Below are 20,268 nucleotides of genomic sequence, written 5' to 3'. Positions count from 1 at the left end.
CCTGACCTGCCCTTGGCTGGCTTCGGAGAGGGGTCTGATGACGAAATGTGATCCGGCCATAAAATCTATACCAAACCAACACTTCTCAAAGCCCACCCGCTTGCCTCAAAGGGGGGTGCCTAATCCCCATTTATGGGCCGAGCAGCTGGGCCCGGCCTGAGTCTTTGAATGTGAGCTTGGGGTGCCCTGGGTCAGCCCAGCCTTGGCTGGAGGAACCTGAGAGTGAGAGCATTTAGGGAGGCCGAGCATGTTGAGGGGCTGGCTGGTCACGGGCCACCCAGCCCAAGGAGCAGCAGTCAGGGTGGGAGCATACAATTAAAGGGGCTGAAGATGGGTGGGGGGTGCGGTCAGGATTGGGTAGAGCTTTCAGGGCCTGTATGAGAGCCTGGACTGTATTCCAGAAGCTGAGAGGAGATGGAGAGGGTTTAAAGCAGCGAGTGACATGGTCCTATTTGAAGGATGCATTGGAGACGCCTTAGTTAGAAGAATCTGGGAGTAATTGAGGCAAGAAAATGATTATAGCTCTGACTCTGAGAGCAGTGGCAAGGCGGAGAGAAGTGAAGGGCTACAAAGGGAGATGTCTGGAGGAAGTGACTGGACAGCCGGGAGATGGGAGAGTCAAGAATGATGCCCTGTGCCTGGTTTGGGCAATGTGGTGAGTGGAGCTGCTGATACAAAGACTGGGGACATTAGAAAGGATGCAGGAGGAAGCAGGACTCCACTTGGGTGTGTAGGATAGGAGGGAACTGTGGAACAGCGCCAAGGTTGTAGGCTTGAGAGACCAGAAGGTAGATGTGTCTGGGGTCTGGCAAGAGAGCTGCGATGGAGAAGCCAAGCTGGCAAGCCTCAGCCTGTGGACCTCAAAGCTGCCATTACTGAGGGGAGAGTGAGAAGAAAAGCGGGGCTAAGATGAGCCCTGAAGAACCCCAACACCAAATCTGGGCCGGAACAGAAGCACCCAGAGAGGAGACCAAGAAGGCAGAGGTAGGAGCAGGAGGAGCTGAGGCCGTGGGAACCAAGGAGAGAGAGTTCTTCAGCAGGGGCCTGGCCCATAGCCTCTGTCCCCAGCAAGCCCTGTGGGTGAGGCCCGGAGTGGCAATCAGACTTGGCAGCTGGTGGCCTTGGACTCGGTGGGGTCAGGGGTGCTCTGATTTGCACAGAATGGGAGGTGATGATATGTACATATTGTTCATACTGTGTGGAGACAACTCTTCAAGGAAGATTGCTTGTGAAGAGATTTGGGGAGTGGTTGGGAAGAAGAGGTGCAGTAGCTGGAGGGGAATGCAGGCTCAAGGGAGAGGTGGTTGGTTGGTTTGTTTGCGATATTCTTAATTGTGTTTGACCACTGATAGGAAGGAGGTGGCAGAAAGGGGAAGGTGGGCTTCCAAACTGGAACCCACAGTGAGACAGGTTTTCCTTCCTGACCCAGGATACCTACACGCAACTGAAACAAAAGTTTCATGACTTCCTGAACTAAGTGTGAGGCACTTCAATATTTTCTATCCTATTTTATTTTTTTAAAACTGCTGGACTCAACACTCCAGATTAATCAATCTAGTGAATCAGTCGGTGGGAAACACCGAGGTGGTAGACATGGACAGAAGAGAGGAGAATCAGTGGGTAGCAATCTGGGGCGGTGGGAGGGGTGGGATCAAGAGGGGGGCTTGACCTCATATAGGAGGGATCCTCTTTGTCATTATATTTGGAGGGAAGGAGTCAACGTTTGGAGGAGGCACAGGTAAATGTATAGGCTTTTTTTTTTAACTTTTTTTTGAAATAATTTCAAACTTACAGGACAGTTGCAAAAATAATACAAACTGTATACAGAAACTTGAACATAAGTCCTACTCAGATGCCCAGATACACCAGCTTATAATGTTTTGTCATATTTGCCCTTTCCTTTTTTTCTTTTCTATCTATCTATCTATCTATCTATCTATCTATCTATCCATCTATCTAATCTACTGTCTATCTATCTAATCTATTTCCTAAACATTTGAGCATAATTTGAATACATCATATGCCTTGAACTTCTATGTACATTCTGTGAAATAGAACTTCTATGTACATCTGTATACTTCTATGTGCCTTTCCTAAGAATAGTATCTTCATGTATGTAACCACATTAAGTAGAGTTATCAAGTTCAAGAAATTTAAATTAAATTTTCTTTTACTTTTTTTTTATTAGACAAGTTATAGGTTTCCAGAAAAATACAGAAAATAGAGTTCCCATATACCTCTTCTTCACACATACAGTTTTCCCTATTATTAACACTTTACATTAGTGTGGTATCTTTGTTATCACTGGTGAAAGAATATTATTAAAATTATACAACCTGTAATCCATAGTATACATTAGGGTTCACTGTGTTGTACAGACCTATGTTTTTAAAATTCTTTTATTCTAGTAACAAATATACAGCCTAAAATTTTTCCTTTTAACCACACTTAATTTATAATTCAGTAGTATTAGTTACTTTTACAATGTTTTGCTACCATCACCACCATCTATTACAAAATCATTTCCATCATTCCAAATAGGAACCCTGTACATTTTAAGTGTTAACTTCCCATCCCCTATCCAGCACTTGTTATTTTCTATTTTCCAGTAGGTGTGAAATGGTATCTCATTGTGGTTTGATTTGCATTTCCCTAATGGCTAATGATGTTGAGCATCTTTTCATGTGCTTTTTGGCCATTTGTATATTGTGATGGTTAGGTTCATGTGTCAGCTTGGCCAGGTGATAGTACCTAGCTGTCTGGTCAAGCAAGCACTGGCCTAACTGTTGCTGTGAGGACATTTGTGGCTGGTTAATAAACCAACAGGCTGGTTTATTAAGTCATCAGTCAATTGGCTGCAGCTGTGACTGATGACTTCAATGAAGGGTGTGTCTTCCACAATGAGAGAAAGCAGTTGGCTAGATTTAATCCAATCAATCAGTTGAAGACTTGTAAGCAAGACAGATAGAGGACGTTCACTTCTCCTTTGGCTGTCCCGGAAAGCGTTTCCTGAGGAGTTCGTCGAAGTTGCCAGTTCGTTTCCTGAGGAGTTCATCAAACATCTTCATTGGAGCTGTCAATTTGCTGCCTGCCCTACGGAATTTGGACTCGTGTATACCCACAGTTGCGTGAGACACTTTTATAAATCTTATATTCATAGATATCTCTCATTGATTTTGTTTCCTTTGAGAACCCTAACTAATACATATATCTTCTTTGGAGAAATGTCTGTCCAAATCTTTTGCCCATTTTTGAATTGGATTGTTTGGCTTTTTGTTGCTGAGTTGTGAGAGTTCTTTATACATTATGGATTGTTAATCCTTGTCAGATATGTTTTTCAAATTTTTTCTTCCATTCTGTAGATTGTCTTTTTACTTTCTTGGTAAAGTCCTTTGATGAACAGACATTTTTAATTTTGACGAGGTCCTATTTGTCTATTTTTTATTTTGTGACTTGTGCTTTTGTTGTAAATTCTGAGAAATCATTGCCTAACATAAGGTCCTGAAGATGTTTCTCTATGTTTTTTTCTAAGAGTTTTATTATTTTCATTCTTATATTTAGATCTTTGATCCATTTTGAGTTATCTTTTGATGTGTGCGATAAGGATTCACTTTCATCCTTTTGCATGTAGGTATCCAGTTTTCGCAGCAGCATTTGTTAAAGAGACTATTCTTTTCCCATTGAGTGGTCTTGGCACCCTTGTCAAAAATCAATTGGCTGTAGTTGTGAGGGTTGATTTCCGAACTCTCAGTTTGATTCCATTAGTCTGTATGCCTGTCCTTGTGCCAGTACCATGTTGCTTTGATTATAGCAGCTTTGTAAAAAGTTTTAAAATCCTATATTCCAAATTTTCCATATGTCCCAATAATGACCTTTTGGGCATTTTCTCTGGGCATTTTCTCTTCCATTATTAGATCTGTTCTGGGATCATGAATTGTTTTAGTTGTTATTGTCACTTTTGTCTCTCTCTCTCTTTGAATTGTGAAAACATATATACAACATGAACTTTCCCAGGTCAAGCACTCCCAAGCATACAATTTAGTGGGATTAATCACACTTACAGTGTTGTGCTACCCTCACCATCATCCATTACCGGAACTTTTCTATTACTCCAAACCTGTCTCCATTATGTGTTAACTCTCCATTCTTCCTCCCCCTGCTCCTGATAACCTATTTTCTACTTTCTGTCTCTATGTGTTTGCATATTCTCGCTATTTCATATGTGTGAAATGATGCAATATCTGTCCCTTCATATCTGACTTATTTCACTCAACATGATGTAGTAGCATACATAAGAACTTAATTCCTTTTGACAGCTGAATGATATTCCATTTATGGATATATACCACATTTTGTTTATCCCTTCATCTGCTGATGGACATTTGGGTTGCTTCCACCTTTGGCTCTTGTGAATAATGCTACTATGAACATTTGTGTACAAATATCTGTTTGACTCCTTGCTTTCAATTCTTTTGTGGTTATACCTAGAAGTAGGATTGCCATGTCATATGGTAGTTCTATGTTTAACTTTTAGAGACACTGCCAAACTGTTTTCCACAGCAGCAGCACAAAGTGTGTAGGTTTTGTGGCAGAAAGTTGATTTCTCTGAGAAGATCACCTGTTGCAAGGGAGGAAGAGAGGAGGAGGATGGTTGGAGGTTCTGAGGCGAGGTGGGAAAGTTTGAGCAGCCACTGGGGGGAGCAAAAGAAGGAGCAGAGAAACAGTTGTATTTCCTGGAAGTTTTGAGGCCTGTTGAAGTTGGGCAGCCATAGATTTAAAGTAGTTCTGATTTATCTGGGATTTTAAACAGTGAAGCCTAAGCAAGAGAGACCCTCTTCTTTGGTTGAGTGAGGGGAATGCTTAAGACCTGGCACAGAGATTCTTTGCTGAGTGAATGAATGGGTAAATAGCTCAATGAACAAATTTAGCAATTAAACAGATCTTTATTGAATACCTACTGTGTGGCAGGTATGGTTCTTGGAAGGGAATACAGAGGTGACAAAGACAAAGAAAGATCTTACCTCTTTGGAACCAACATCTGCAATGGACCTCTTGGACTTCATGAGACTTTTCTGAGTATTACTTTTTTTTTTTTAAGTGGAAAATCCAGTTCAATGAATAATTTGGAGGGGGTTAGTCATCCTCTTGTAACATGCTTGTTTGTGATCTATTTTAGTCTAAGATGAAGGAGTCATTTTCACCAGGTCAGAGAGGCAAAGAGACTTGTCCCAGGTCACACAGCACATCAGCAGAGCAAGTTAGGATGGATCCTGGCAACAGTTTCCCACACCCGGTGCTGAACTACTCCCACTCACCACAGGGCAGTGTCACCACAGGCCTTGACTTGGGGATGAGGACAGGGTGGAAGGGGTGAGTGCCTGGAATTCAGTTTTCTGAAGGAGGGAAATCTTGACAAGCTTTTATTTTCTTCTTTCTCTGGAGCAGAGGAAACAGAATGCTTGTGTGGCCTCAAAAGGAAGTTGATCCATTAGGCCGATGACTATCAGTTCCAGGCATGGCCTGTTGGTGGGAATATCTGCCCTCAATTAAAGGTAAGGATATGTTCAGGACCCAGCCCCTCCAGTTCCCACACCAAAGAAGGTGCAGGAAGTGGGAAATCAGTGTTCATTAAAGTGTGTGTGTGAGCAAGCATAAGTGTGTACACAAAGGCACACATCAATAAGTATAGATGCTTGTGCAAACAGATGCACAAGTCCTCCTCCAGATTCACAAGCATAGAAGTATGGACACATATATAGGGACACACAAATACACTCATATTCACACATAAATGCCCACCCAGGCACATGTACACACATCCAAATGAGCACATACAATTTAAAACATGCATGTGTGTGGGTGCACATATTCTGGCATCTTCAAATGCACATACACTAAATGTATACCCATATTTGTGTAAGTACATGCACATGCAACAAAGAATCAAATCCAAGAGTGTTCATCAAGAGTCACACACTTTGTAGGAACTTGCCCCTGCCCCCACTTCCCTCTTCATCAGCCTCATCCATATTTCTGGGGCTCTGCCCAGGCTACACCCTCTCCTGGCTTTTCCTTGCTGCCCTTGCAAAGCCCCATCTTTGAGTCACTGTATTCGTATCCCTTCCTCTGGGACCCTCTGCCTAGAACACCCACCAACACCCTGTGCTTCCCCTTTCATAACATGTAGCATTCGGTTTAATTGCTTGGGTACCCCGTGTTCCCTTACAAAACTGTCAGACCTTTTTTTGTTCATGGCCCTACATAGGAGAGCCTTAATAAATATAGGTTGTCTGAATGAATAGCTACCATTTAACGAGTACTTACTGTGTGCCAGGAACTGGAGTAGGTGCGTACACATATTATCTTTCTATTATTTTTCCTATTTTATAGAAGAGGAAATGGAAGTCTCCTAAGTGTCAGAGTTGGGATTTGAACAGTGTTGACTTTTTCCATATCCAAGTTGTTTCTCTGACTTTCCTCTTCCCGAGAGGCTGCATGTCTAGACCTAGTCGCATTCAGTCTCCCACCCTCAGAGCACCTTCCTCTCCCCTCCACCAGGGGCGCCCTCTGTCTCCCCGCTGGTTGAGGCCTCGAGGTCTCCGTGCCCTTCTCCCCCTGCCTGTCAGCTCCCGAGGGCCAGGCGCGTTGTCCTGCTGGCTCAGCTGTGGATACAGGCAGGGATCAGAAACAAGTTTTGGGGGGATGCAGCTGGGGGTGAGGTTATTTAACCCATTCTGAAACATACCCTTGGCAGGAGACAGAGCTCTTTCCCAGCTCAGCGGCAGCGCCCACTGGCGTCCCCTCACCCCCTCGGTCCATTCCCAGCGCCCTTCTCTGGCCTCGAAAGCCAGCCGCCTTAGGACCCCCGCCCGGCCGGGCCCGGCGCGCCGAGGGACTGTGCGCCCAGCACCCCCCTGGAGCTCGGCCCCTGTGTCAACACGTTCCCAGCCTCTGCTCCGCCCGCCGCCCGAGCGAGAGCGAGAGCGCGCGCCCGGGTCACCGGGAACCCGAGGAGATGGAGTGGAACAGTTGCAAATCTTGGCCTCGCGGGCTGAGTGACGGCGGCGGCCCGGGGCGTGGGGCGGGCGGGGCGTGGGGCGGGGGCGGGCGGCGAAATGTCTTTTCCAGATTAGGGGCCCAGCCTGCGCTGTTGACACAGTCGTAAGTTTTAATGAGAAATTTTGAGTATTTGTGTGGGAGACGCAGCCTCTGTGTGCACAGATGCTGCGGGCTGGCGGCGCGGGGGGCCGGGCCTCCCCTGGGGCCGCCGCTGCCACAGGCCCGGCACGGATTTCTTTCAGGCAAAGGGGATACATTTAAACTCGCTCACCTTTGAACTGCCAGGGACGCTGTTTACCTTGGCTGCCCGAGTGGCAGTTTTACAGATATTAAATACCGTCCTGAGGGTGATCTGGGCGTCTCCTTAAATCTATCTCCAGGCCTGGTGGGCCAGGGCTGGGCACAAAGAGGCTCGGGGTACCCATTCTGTCAGAGATCAGTGGGGTGTCTTCCCCAGGAATGATTTCCCAAGGGAGTCCCCGAGCCCCTCTCTGCAGATGGTGTTCTTTGGTACTGGGGAGATGCCCGGGGGCCCTCCCTTCGCATCCACTCCGCAGCCCATTCATCTCATAATTCGATTTTCTGTGTCAGGGTGGGGTGGTGTGGAGGAGGCTGAGGCTGTCTGGGGTGGTGTTCACATATTTCCTGGCATCCCTGCTTCTAGAGAGGGAATGTCTGGGGCTTAAATGCCTCCCAGGCAGGGCCCAGGTTGCTTAGTGCTCATCTTCTCAGGGGATAGAGGAGACCCCCTTCCGTTATGTACCGCACCTCCCCCCCCCCCCGCCCCATGTCAACAGAGGAAGGCTCTGCCTGAGCCCCAGGCTTCAGCCTGGCTGTCAGAGAGCTCCCTGCAGAGGCGCAAGCCATGTTGATTTTACGGAGAAGGCTGCTCTGCACATTTCACTGCTGATTTATTGGTTTTTAACTAGATCCTTATGCTGGGCTAAAAAAGCCATCTTGCACTTTGCAAGGCTCTGCTGACTGCTGCTGAAAATGACACACAGGGGCTCCTCCTGGCGCCTCCTCCCTCCCCCCGTTCACCTCTTCAAAAGGGTGATGGCGGAGGTGTGAGCAGGGAGTCCTGTTCTGAAGAGGGAGCTTTGGGCCTGCTGCCTCCCAGCCAGTGACCACCTGTGGAGCACGCCAAGGTGAGTGTGTTTGTGTGGGTCAGAATTTACGGACCTTAAGGGAAGGGCTGGGAGAGGGGCGGGGCCCGTATTGTGCCCTGGAGGGTCCTGCCCATCTTTTCTCCCTCAGGCTTCACAGAGCACTTGTCATACACTTTAAAGCACTTTGGGGTCAGACAAATCTCGACTAAAGTCATGGTTACTACCCTGATGGTGTGGTTTGGGAAAGTCAGGGAACCTCTGTGATCCCTTTGGAATGGGGTATAATTTGTACCTCGGATGTGTGGATTAGGTGAGCTATTGTATGAGCTGATGGTGCTTACTGATAGGATCCCCTTCCAGATTCTTCTTCTGGTGACTCCTGGTAAAGGGGAAACTCCTTCACACAGAAGGTGGATGACCTCATACTGCCTCCCTGTACAATGCTTCTTAATTTAAATGGAAAATTATAGATTGATTATACCATAAATTTATAAACTATAAAGTTCTTCTTTTAACCTGTTAGCTCATCAAATCCTCATAAAAGTTCTGTGAGAGAAGGGACAGTATAAAAGGAAGTGGCTAACTCTTAACCCCAAGAGATAAAGGGATTCTATCCCAGAGCTGTGATTTGGACCCAGGCTGCCAACTTCTAGCTTAGAGCTCTTTCCCTGGTATGGCAGCTGCCTTCCATCTTATTCAACATTTCTCTCCTTCTCACGGAGAGTAGCTTTGTGGAAAAGAGGATCTTAGGTACAGAGAGCAAAAGGGTGCCACCTTGAGATGGTGATCCTGCATGAACACCTGCCTCCCAGAGAGCAGGGTGGGCACAGTTGAAGACAGGTCTGATATAGACCCCCAGAATGCAAGGAGCCAAAGGAATCACTCTGGCCGCATCTGCAGAATCCATCAGGCAGCTTGATGGGTCTCCGTTAAACAAAGATGGGATAAGGTTACATGTGTTTTCCGTGGGAGTCGGCTCCAATTTCAGCCTGATGATTTAGTCAGGTGTAAGCATGAAGTTTCCAATTTAGAGAAATAAATCTCCAGTGATTTTATTATCCCCTGTTTTACCCTGACACCCAACTTCACCCCGGCCCCCTGTCAAAGCCCTCATGATGTGTTTATATAGGGCACACTGTAATTGATTGGCGTGCAATAGAACATGACACAGAAAATGTGGCCTTCCCCACCAGGCCCAACTCTGGGAGCTTCCATATTTCATCAGCCCCCTGGCTCAGTCCAAGACCCCTATTCTCTGTGGCTGCAAATTCCTGGGATTCTGGGTTGTCTGAGAACAGGAGCCCGGGGCCAAGGGGTCCAGCCAGGTTCCCCAAGGTGGGCTCAGAGGGCATTTTGGCCTGGAGCTGTGGGCTGATGAACACGGGAGAGAGGCATCTGTCCCTGTGTGGAGGCTGGTTGGGATGGCTGAACTAGTGACCCAGAGGTCCTGCCCACGCTGGGAGTAGCTGAATCAAACCATTCATGGATCACCCATGGCTCTACAGTTTGGTACTTCTAAAGTTCGACTCTTCTGAGATTTTTAGTTTCTAATGACCTGTTGTTCCAAGAATCAATGAGTCTGTGGTCCTAAGATTTATTAGTCTATGGTAATACTTCTAATAAGTATGAATGCAAATACAGATGTGGATTTGAATACTGACATCAATGCTAAAGCCAACACCAATTCCAATATTGTCATTTACTGAGGATTTTCAATGTGCCCAGCACTGTGCTAGGTACTTTATGTAGTTCTCTCATTTAATTCTCCCCAAAACCATATGACACTATTGAAGCTCAGAGAGGGTAGTAACTTGCATAAGGTCCCATGGATGGTCTGTGCTTTTCAAGATTTTGGGACTTGTACATTCTTCTGGATAAGGCTATGAAGACGGAGTACAAAAATCAGATGGATGTGGGGCGAGTAACAATCCCAGCCTCACAGGTTGTCCTTAGGAGTGCACCTAATAAGTGTTGGCCCAGTTGTTGTCTACTCTGTCATCAACTCCAGGAGGGAGATGGCAGTTGGTGAATCCCCATGATTTGGGTAGAGAATGAGAGCTCAGCCTTCACCAAAACGGGATGATGCGGAGTTCACTTCCGACACTCACTCTAGGATCCTACAGTTTCTGAGTCTGAAGGAAAAAGTCATGTAGCCCAGCCTCCCAACCAGGATCTGATTCTTGCTTACCCCAGTCTTCTGACGGGGGGTGTCTATTTTTTAATTGTGCACCACTAGTGACAGGGAGCTTCTTCCATTATGATTTGCTGATGTCTGCTTTCCTGTAGCTTTGTTTTTGTGATCCTGTCTCTGACCTGTAGGGCCACAGAGCAAATCTGCTTCCTCTGCTCCACAAGTTTGGAGATTTTGAGACACAGTAAATCAAAGCTGTCTACTCATTTATCCACCCACCCATCCATTCATCAACCATCCCTCCCTCCCTCCTTTTACCTATCTCTCCATCCAGCCATCTGTCCACCCATCTATCATCAATTCATCTGATAGTCCAGCCATCTGTTGTTCATCCATTCATTCATTCATCCATTCATTCACTCACTCACTCATTCACTCACTTATTCAATCATTCATTAATTATTTGAGGGACAGCCACTCAGATGGCACTTGTTAGGCATTCTGGGCAGGGACACGAAAATAAATATGCCCTGATGAGTTTGGGAGAGAAACCAGACTCACATCCATAGAGCTCTCTCATTCCAAAATGTCAACAATCTAGAGACTTTCTCAGCAATTTGTAAATCAGTGTTGCATGGAGGGTTCAGGCTCTAAGTGAAATCAAGATCCAGAGATGAGTGGGCTGGGCTGGTTGGGTTGAGCTGCCTATGCATTGTGTTCTTCACTTGACAAAATGGTAACTCAGACCTGATTCCCTCTTGGTGATCCCCCCTTGGACCAACATTGAAGTTTTGCACTGTTCTTAGTCTTGGTTCCATTATTTATTCAACAAATGATTTTTGAACATTGTCAGTCAAACTCTTCAGTGACAGTGGTGAATAACACAGATTCATGCCCTTGTGGAACTTACGGCTGGGTGAGAAACAGATGCTAAAGAAGTACAACAAATAAATGCCTAGTATAACTTCAGATGGTGATAAGTGCTATCAAAAAAAAGGAAAGGGAAAGAGATGGGTGAGGGGACTGGGATGATGAGGGGCTTGGACCTTTAGTTAGAGAGGAAGGGAAGGTACATAGGGAACAGGAGCTGAGGTTTCTCTTGGAAAAACCACAGGAAATCGACCCTTTGTGGTCTGCGAACTGTGTTCTCTTGGTTTACCTCACCTGTCAGGGTATTTTCCTCATTTATGGTGAAGAAACAGAATGTGAGCTGGGTGTGACTAGTCCACTATCCCAGAATGTGAACTGGGAGGAGTCAGACCAGGACCTGGTGTGAAACCCAGTTCCCGGCCCATAGCCTGTCCTCCAGAGCTCCGAGTCTTGGGTACAGTGTGTGTGACGTGAGGGCTGAGGGGGCATCCGGTACCTGGAGACATCTAATTTCTCTTCTTAATTTTTTAGACCCAAGAGAGTAAAAAGGTGAGCCTCAGAACCACAGAGGAGCCAGGACAGGGTGGAACCCAGGATGTGGGGCGGACCAAGGCAAAATGAGTGCCTTGCCTTTGGGGGACAGAGGAGAGAATGATGCACTGAGCACAAAAGGAAGAGCTGAATGGAGGAAGTTCTAGGCTGAGAGTTCAGACCCCTGGGCTCTAACCCTAGTCCCTGGTTTGCTCTGGGACCTTGGAAAATATCTTTCCCTCTTGTCCTCAGATTCCCTCAGTGTAAATTACAGAGTTAACCAAATGACTCCTATGTGTCCTTTTGGTTAAAACATGCTTTGACTGAATTGATAAAAAATAGGCTGGAATTTCAGCAAGAGGGAGTCAGGTTAGATATCAAATGCAACTTCCAGCAAAACAGTTTACCCACCTTGGGAGTACACTTTGCTTCATAGAGACTTGGTAGCCAGACACTGGGGTCTGTTCTGGTTCCAGGTAGGATCCAGGCCTCAGAGAATTGATTGTACTTATGATTAGCTTCTGTCCAAATGGTCCTGATGAGCTACATCTCCCAGGATTCCTATCCCTGTGTGATCCCTGCTCACATTGAATCTGGGCTGGTCCTGTGACTTTTAACCAACAGAATGTAGTGGAAGTGATGCTCTGTCAGCTCTGGCTGTATTGGTTTTCTATTGCTGCATAACAAATAACCACAAACTTAGGGGCTTTAAACAACACCCATTTATTAGCTTACAGTTAGCTGGGTCATCTGCTCAGGGCTTTTCTAGATTGAAATCAATGTGCAGGTTGGGGCTGTGATCTCATCTCAAGTTTGGGGTCTTCTTCCAAGCTCAGTCAGGTTGTTGGCAGAATTCAGTTCCTTGTGGCTTTAGGACTGAGATCCTGCTTTCTTGCTGGCTGTTGGCTGGGGGTTACTCTTGGCTCCTAGAGGCCACCCTTAGGACCTAGTGGTGTGTTCCTCTTATGACATGATGGCTTACTTCTTCAAAACCAGTAAGAGAATCTCTCTCCAGTCTGCTACCATGGAGTCTTGTACAACATAATCTGTGCCATCACTTTTGCCATATAAAACAACCAAATCAAGCAAGTGACTTTCTCATTCAAATTCTCAGGTCCTAATCACACTCAAGGGGAAGGGGTTCTACAGGGCACTGGGGGATGAGAATCTTGGGGGCTGTCTTAGAATTCTGCCTATCACAGTCTCCCAAGCTTTAAGAAGGCCCGACACCATCTGCTTGTATCCTTCTGGAAGTCCTGAGATACCATGTGAGAAGTCTGGCTACACTGATGGAGAAACCAGGTGGAAAGACAACTTGGGGAGGAGAGGTCCTAAGACTATGTGGGGAGAGAGAGGCCAAGGTTCCCTTAGCATCCCAGCTGAGTCCAGCCATCTAGCCATCCCTTCCAAGATGCCAGATTTGTGACTGAGCCTTCTTGGATGTTCCAGCCCAGTTGAGTTCCCTGACGAATGCAGCCCAGCTGACCTCAGGAGTGGGGCAGAAGAATCACCCAGCTGAGCCCAGTCAACTCACCAAGAGAGTACTAAATCATCTCCAGAGCCTGATTCCATCTGCCAAATGTTCCCTGTTCTGGGAAGAAACATGGTTCTCCTGCCCTTTTATTTCTGAGTGATGGGAAACTTTGTCTCCTTTGTGGATGTTCTCTACAGCAAGTTCTTTGTTGTGGGGAATGGGGCCGTCATTGAAAAGTCTATCTGTTCCCAAGGCTGGTCCCCTCCTAATTACCTTGAGAGGCGGCATCCTATTCAGGGCCCCTTCAGCAACTCTGTGGTTTGACCTTAGACTTACAGTCATCACTTCTATGGTGCTTTCCATGTGCCAGCACTGTTGTAAGTGCTGTACAGATATCAGCTCATTCGATTTCCACGATAACCCTACGAGGTAGGTACTATTAGTAGCTCCGTTTTACAGATGAGAAAATGAAGGCACAGAGACATTAAATAACTGGCCCAAAGTCACAGAGCCAGCAAGTGATGGCACCTATCTCTTCCCTGGGCACAGTGATTCTGATTCTGAGATTCTGGAAATTCATGGTTCTAGGAGTCTAAGATTCAACATCTCAAGGTTCTGATAGCCTGTTTCCGTTAGTATTCTCAGATGCCAAGATTCTAGAATTCTCAGATTCCAAGTTGAAAAAGCAAATGGCTGCCATCTGTGGGGGTGGGGCTTCAGGGGAAGTGAGGGGGAATGACACAGCTTGAGCCCTCAGCCCTACTCAGTCCTCTGCTCCAGCCGTTAAAGAAGCTGCCCGCTGCCCCTTTAGGCACCGACTTCATTTTTCTGAAACCTGAGACCTCTCTTGGAACTGGGAAGCTCTTGGTGGTACGAGAGGAGGAGGGAGACCTCTTTGGCCAAATACTGCCTGCAGCATCCACGGAGAGGCCAGAATAAGCAGTGAGAACGGGACTCGGAGTTCCCTGAGAATGATAACATTCTCTGCATCCCGCAGACCCCAAACAAACCAACGTTGTCCTCAGGCGCTGCTGAGGCAGAGGAGGGAGGGAAGGGAGGTGGTGGAGGGATCCTGGGTGTTGTGTTTCTGTCACAGCGGCGGCCACATAGCTGGTGGCCCTAGAATAGTTGGATCCTCTGGGATGGCAGGAGGCCATCCAAGGCCCAGAAGCAGGGCTGTACAGTTGCGTTCTGCTGGCAAAGATAAGAAACCAGGTCAGAGTTGACACGTGGAAGCGTTTAGGAACCTGGGAGATTGGGTGCAGCAGAATGAAATGTCTTAGAGGGGCTGGGGGCCCAGGGGTTACTGATTCCATTGGCCTCATTCTACAGACAGTGAAACTGAGGAAAGAGTTACTGCCAGGGTACATTTGAAGTAAAGTGCTCTGGAACCAACTCCAGTGCAACCAAACCCCTGTGCTTCAGCTACACCAGAATAGTGCCTTTAACCAAAACACTTCCTCATCTCTGGGCCTTTGCTCAGGCTGTGCCCACTACCTGACATGCCCTTCCACTCCTTTTGGGCCTGTTGAAACATTTATCTTTCAAGGCCCAGCTCAGATGCTTCTTCCTCCAGGAAGCCTTCCCTATCCCTCCCTTGGCTTGGATGTCCCTTTGCTTTCCTCTCTGAGCACTGAGAGCGTTTCATCTGCCCCTCTCTTTTGCTGCATGTCACTTTCTCCTTTAAGATAATAATAATAGTTACTATTTTTGTTCAACTACTATACACCAGTCAATTTACATGCACTCTCTTTTTTAATTCTACAAGAATTCTTTTCAGTAAATAAGGAAATTGCAGCCCTGAGAGGTAAAGTGACTTGCCTGAGGTCATCCACCCAGAAAGTTCCAGGGAAGAGAGTCACACCCTGTCTGACTGACTCCAACACCCAAACCTGAGCTGCTGGATTCCCACCTCCTTGAAGTTCACTCATCTTCAAGGATGTGGATTAATGATGGCCTCTGAGGCCATACAAGGTGGAATATTTTAAGGAGCCCAGTGAGGGGTTCAGGTGGTATGTGTCTGGGCTGTTTCTGCTCTGTTTTCCCTGGAGACAGCTCCCTGAAAGATGGGCACTGGAAGATGGGAGCAACAGAGAATCAGAGGAAGTGAGGGGGAGCAGAGAGAGGTCTACTCAGCTAAAGTGGAGGCTCTTGATGCTGAAAATTGAGAACCATAAGACATAGGTGGAAAAGTACCATGGATTGACTAGAGAGGGGGATCCGTGGAGGGTTCTTGGGTGGGAGGAGAGTGATGGAGATGCCCAGGGATCCCAGGAAGGAACTTCATTAGACATCGTTTCCAGCTTCTCCCAAGGCACATGCTTATGCTTTTGGTGACAAGGACCTCACCACCTCCCAGGCAGCGGTAGAAGTTCCCTGGTGCTTGTACTGCTTCTTTTCTCTCAGGTTGTTAAGTCAGATTCAAAAGGACCAGCAAAGTAGCCAAGGAGCTCTGGCCTGTGAGTGCCTCGCATCCTCACTGAAAGATGATCTGGTGCATTTCCTGGGGGATTTCCTGGGGTAGAGGCATCTGGAGCAGATAGAGGGGTGGACCTGGGTTGGGGAAAGGTCAGGGAGGCCATTCTGGATGGGGAAGGCGATTTAATTCCTCATTGCTGACTGACTGGGTACCATGTGCAATCAGCACAGTGCTGGGCAATGTGTCTAGAATTGCTGTATCTTCTGGTCAGTGGTAGGTAGCCCAGGCTGCAGTTTCCAAGCTAATTTAAATGTGCACAGTGTACACACAAGGGCTTTGGGATCAGGTAGGCCAGGATCACCACCTGCCACCCAGGTGTCTTTACACAAATTACTTAATCTCTTCAAACCTCAGTTTCCAGTTTCTCGCTTGTAAAATGGGGATAAAGATACGTTTCTTGGGGTCATAAAGCAGTTGGCCCATAAGGGGTTCTTGGTAAATGATGGCCATCCTTATTGTTATCTTGTCCTTACACCATCCTCATACATCTGATCTTTCCTCCTGGGGATCTCAGATCTTCCTTGGGTGTCAATCACAGCCCATGTGCCTACAGCCACAAGCCTCCATCTGCCTTGAGATCTTTCTGGAGCTGCAGAGAGGCTGTCTAGCTGCCTTCTGGCCCATGATTCCTGGACTTCGGATCAGGAGCCTGGGCCAACTCTCAAAGTTTACTGATTCTCTGATTACAAGGTCTGTAGGCCCCTGCTTTCCTCTCCAGTCTCTTTATCAACATCCTCTCACTTCTCTTCCCTCACTTCTCTGCTCCAACATCAAGGGACATTGTTCTTCAGTCCCTTCAGTGTGACTCTACTTGCTCTCCTGCTTCCAAGCCTTTGCTCACACTCATGCTCCTGCTTGGAGCACCCTCCTCCTCCCCCTCTCCCCAGCTGCTTCCTGCTTTTCCTTTGGGTTTGAATGTCACCTTCTTGAGACCAGATGATCCAAGTGCTGTGGCTATTGCCCAGTGCTGCTCAGTGGGTATTGGGTGAGTGTCTTTAAAGGGCCTGGGAGAGAAGTGGCATCTTTAAACATTCTGGTGGGTGGGTGGGACGCCATTCATTCATTCACTCAGCAAACATCAGGGAGCTGATATTCTGGCCAGGTCCTATGCTGGACCCTGGAACATCGAGGGGAGACTGTACCACACAGGTTTAAGAGCAGGGATTTTCATGTTTGCCTGACTAAAGTGTGATGCCTGATTCTGCTACTTAATAACTCTGTGACCTGTGGACAACTTCTCTAACCTTTCTGAGCTTTAGATTCCAGACTGTAAAATGAGGAAAACATGGGCCTTGTCTCTTTAGATTTCTGTGAAGATGAATGGGGATGATCTATATTAAGTGGTCAGCTGAGCTCAGCACAGTGCTTGGTGACTGTCACTGCAGAGTCTCAGCTCAATGGCTGCAGGGTATGATGACAATGACAGTGATGATGAATAAGACACAGTCCTGTGCCTTGGAGTCTCTTGATCTGGTGGCAGAACCTGGTCTGTAAATAGAAAATGAGAATCAGGGGATGGCGGGAGCCATGAGAGGGTATGCTGGTGGGGTTAGGGCTAGAACCTGGGTCTCTGACCATAGCATTGTGCTGCTCACAGAGCTGTGACCTCAAAAAATAAGCATGTGTTTCACTGGACTGTGAACTCCCAGAGGGCACAGGATCATGCACACGAGAGTGTTTGAAGAATGACTGAATGAATGCATGAGATTATGAATGGATGGATGGAAAGGGGGTGTCTGGAAGGTGGCCAGATGGGTGGGGAGGATGGATGGGTGAATGGATGGTGGGTTGGGAGGAGAAATAGCCTTGGCTCTGCCCCAAGTTACTTAATCCTTTTTAACCTTAGTTCCTTCAGCTATAGAATGGGGTGTTACCCATACAACTTATAGAGGTGGTTTGGGGGATTTAATGAGATAATGCCAGCAGAGCACTTGACATTGGATGATTTCCTGGATTGGGGCTGGGGCTGCTGACTAGCCATTGCAGACCCAGCATTGCCTCTTCAAGCCTTACAGCAACTCTCTGGCTGCAGGGCACACTGTCCTCCGAGGGGAGAATCCAGTGGTTGAGGGAGATAGGTCTATCTGTCCAGCTATTCAAGGAGCCATGTGAGCAGAGTCTTCCCTTGCAAGGCCATCCCTGATTGGCCTGCCTGTCACTCACAATAAACCAGAACTTACTCCTTAAGACAGCTTGGCCTCTTTGGGGAAAAGCCATCGCCGTCATTAGCTGCTGAGAAGGGTCTCTGTCTTCAGAAGAGCTTTCCTTTCTGAGGGCCATCGCTGGAGGCATCTTCAGGCTGGCTTTGGTCTGCAGGGCTCAGGATTTGAAGCAGGTGTTACTGGACCAGGGAGTTATTCATGTGCAAGAGGCTTGTTGGTGAATGGGAAGTCAACGATAATAATAGCAGGCCCATCCACAGTTCTAGTACCTGACAGTTTGACAAGTCTGTCCCTCTCCCTCCCCTTGCTTAACAAATTCTCCGCTTCAGCTTCCTTACAAGCCTTGGGGCAGGGGGTTTCATGATCCTTTGTCAGAAGAGGAAACTGAGGCCCAGGGAAGGCAAGCCCAGGGCAGAGCTGGGACCAGGATTCCCATATCTGGACTCCCAGCCATGGAAGGGGCCTTCCTGGCCAAGCAGACACACATGGTCACCTAGAGCTTCCTGAAGAGCCTCAAGGCATTGGATATACTGAACTCAGTGGGCTTTAGGTGAATCCTCCATTCTTTGGTTGTCCATCTTCCATTTTGAGGGTTTTCTCTGCCTCTCGCCTCAGCATAGGCTCAGGAAGGGGCCTGAGGATAAGGCTTTATGCAGAGGAGAGCTAGGCTAAGTGGGTACTTCATTGTCTCCTACACACAGGATGTAAAGGATGAATGTAAGGGGGGCTGAGGGAGGCTTCAAGAGGTTCCTTTGTGGGGAGAGTATAAAAGCACAGAGCCATAGGGCACCAAGGAGGGTGATGACTGGGAATCCTGGGGTGAAGGTGAGAGGGAGGTCCTGCCCCATCCTTCTTGGGAATCAGCAGAGTCCCAGTTAAGAGCACTCAGGAGCCAAGCACACAAGGTTCAGATCCTGACTCCTTTGCTGTGGGCAAGTTGTTTACATCTTTGTGCTTTAGTGTGATGGTTAAGTTCATGTGCCAGCTTGGCTGGGTTATGGTGTTTAGTTGTTTGGTCAAGCAAGTACTGTCCTGCTTGTTACCATGAAGGTATTTCATAGTTGGATTTACATCTATACTTAGTTGATTGCATCTACAATTGATTGCATCTACAGGCAACAAAGATTGACCTCAGTAATGTGGGGATTCTGGTCACCCAATCAGTTGGAGGTCTTAAAGGCCAGAACTGAAAATTTCAGATGTCAGAAAGAAGAATTTCTGCCTCTTCATCAGAAGCCAGCTTCTCCTGGGGAACAGAACTTCACCTTCATCAGAGTTTCCAACTTGTGGCCTGTTCCATGGAATTTGGACTTGCCCACCCCCATAGTTGCATGAGCCAATTCTTATAACAAATCAAAATCTCTCTCTCTCTCTCTTTCTCTCTCTTGCTTTCTCTCATTTTGTCAGTTCTGTTTCTCTGAAGAACCCTAACTCACACACTCAGTTTCTCAGCCTTAACTTAGGTATAATCATAAGAGTACCTACCTCACTGGGTTGTCAAGAGGATTAAATGAGGTAACACATGCGAAGTACCTGCAAAAGTGCCTTAAAAACTCAGTAAACATTAGATAATATCATGATTTGCTTTTTTCTGGGCCCAGATGGAGGGAGACAGACCTTTTACAGTCAGATTCTTCCTCTCCTTGGGGAACTCCCCAGCTCAGGGGTTGCCTGGGAGGGGTAAGGGTGGCCATGCCCATGTTCCCCCAGAACTGAAGAGTGGAGCAAGCAGGCTTTGAGGACTGTGGTGTGGGGCTGAAGGGCCCTCAGTCTCACAGCCACATGCCTGGCCTGTCACCAGTCATAAATTACCAATGTGTTTTTAATGATTATTTAAAGCTCCTGGCTGTGTGCCCATCCTAGAAGGGCCATCTCAGCCCTCGTCAGGCCACAGCAGATCGGAGGGAAGCTTTCACATCACTTACTGAGGGTGGCTTCTTTTATTCCATTATTTTCATTATAGACTCACTGATAAAATATTGTTCTTGGCCCCAGCCAGGTCCCTCTGCTTGCATTCAGAGGTAATGGGCTGCCCTTGGCCAGGGAACTACAAACTTTCCATCAGGGGGAGGTGGGGCACAAGGGTTCAGCAGTTTCTTGTCCACCAGGATGAGAGAGGAGAGAGTGCATCTTGCAAAGCTAGGAACCTGGTTTTAGTGAATTGCAGGCCCTGGGTCAGAAATAAGGCAGAGGGGGAGATGGATGCAGGCCATATGCATTCTTCTAGGTTATGCTTTCATTCATTTAGCAATCATTTCCACTGAGCACACGTGTTTGGCATTGTCCCCAGCACACACACTGCCCAAGTCTGGAGGGTTTTTAAGGACCATCTGGGTTAGTGATTGTTTTAAACTGTGCTTCAGGGGACCCTAGGGTTCCTCAGAAATGATACCAGTTGGGAACCAGGGTGGAGGTGGGTTAGAGGAGGAGTGGGACTCTGGTTCTCCCATCAC

At 47.3% G+C, this 20,268-nt stretch overlaps 1 protein-coding gene across 3 annotated transcripts in view; it reads left to right on the top strand.

Annotated features, from left to right (window-relative positions):
* The window catches only part of FOXD2 (forkhead box D2), a 135,608-nt gene that overhangs the window by 77,884 nt on the left and 37,456 nt on the right, over nt 1-20,268 (top strand). For 2 of the 3 annotated variants that reach the window (XM_037827282.1, XM_037827281.1), the window contains exons 2-3: nt 5,446-5,552; nt 7,989-8,207. The gene's annotated coding sequence lies outside the window, so the exon portion shown is untranslated. The remainder of the gene's footprint in view (nt 1-5,445; nt 5,553-7,988; nt 8,208-20,268) is intronic. The other variant, XM_037827283.1, reaches the window with a different exon arrangement.

This window comes from Choloepus didactylus, chromosome 2 (assembly GCF_015220235.1).
Source record: "Choloepus didactylus isolate mChoDid1 chromosome 2, mChoDid1.pri, whole genome shotgun sequence".
Classification (NCBI taxonomy): Eukaryota; Metazoa; Chordata; class Mammalia; order Pilosa; family Megalonychidae; genus Choloepus; species Choloepus didactylus.
The sequence above is the reverse complement of the archived record's forward strand: the minus strand, read 5'-3'. Positions and strand labels throughout refer to the sequence as shown.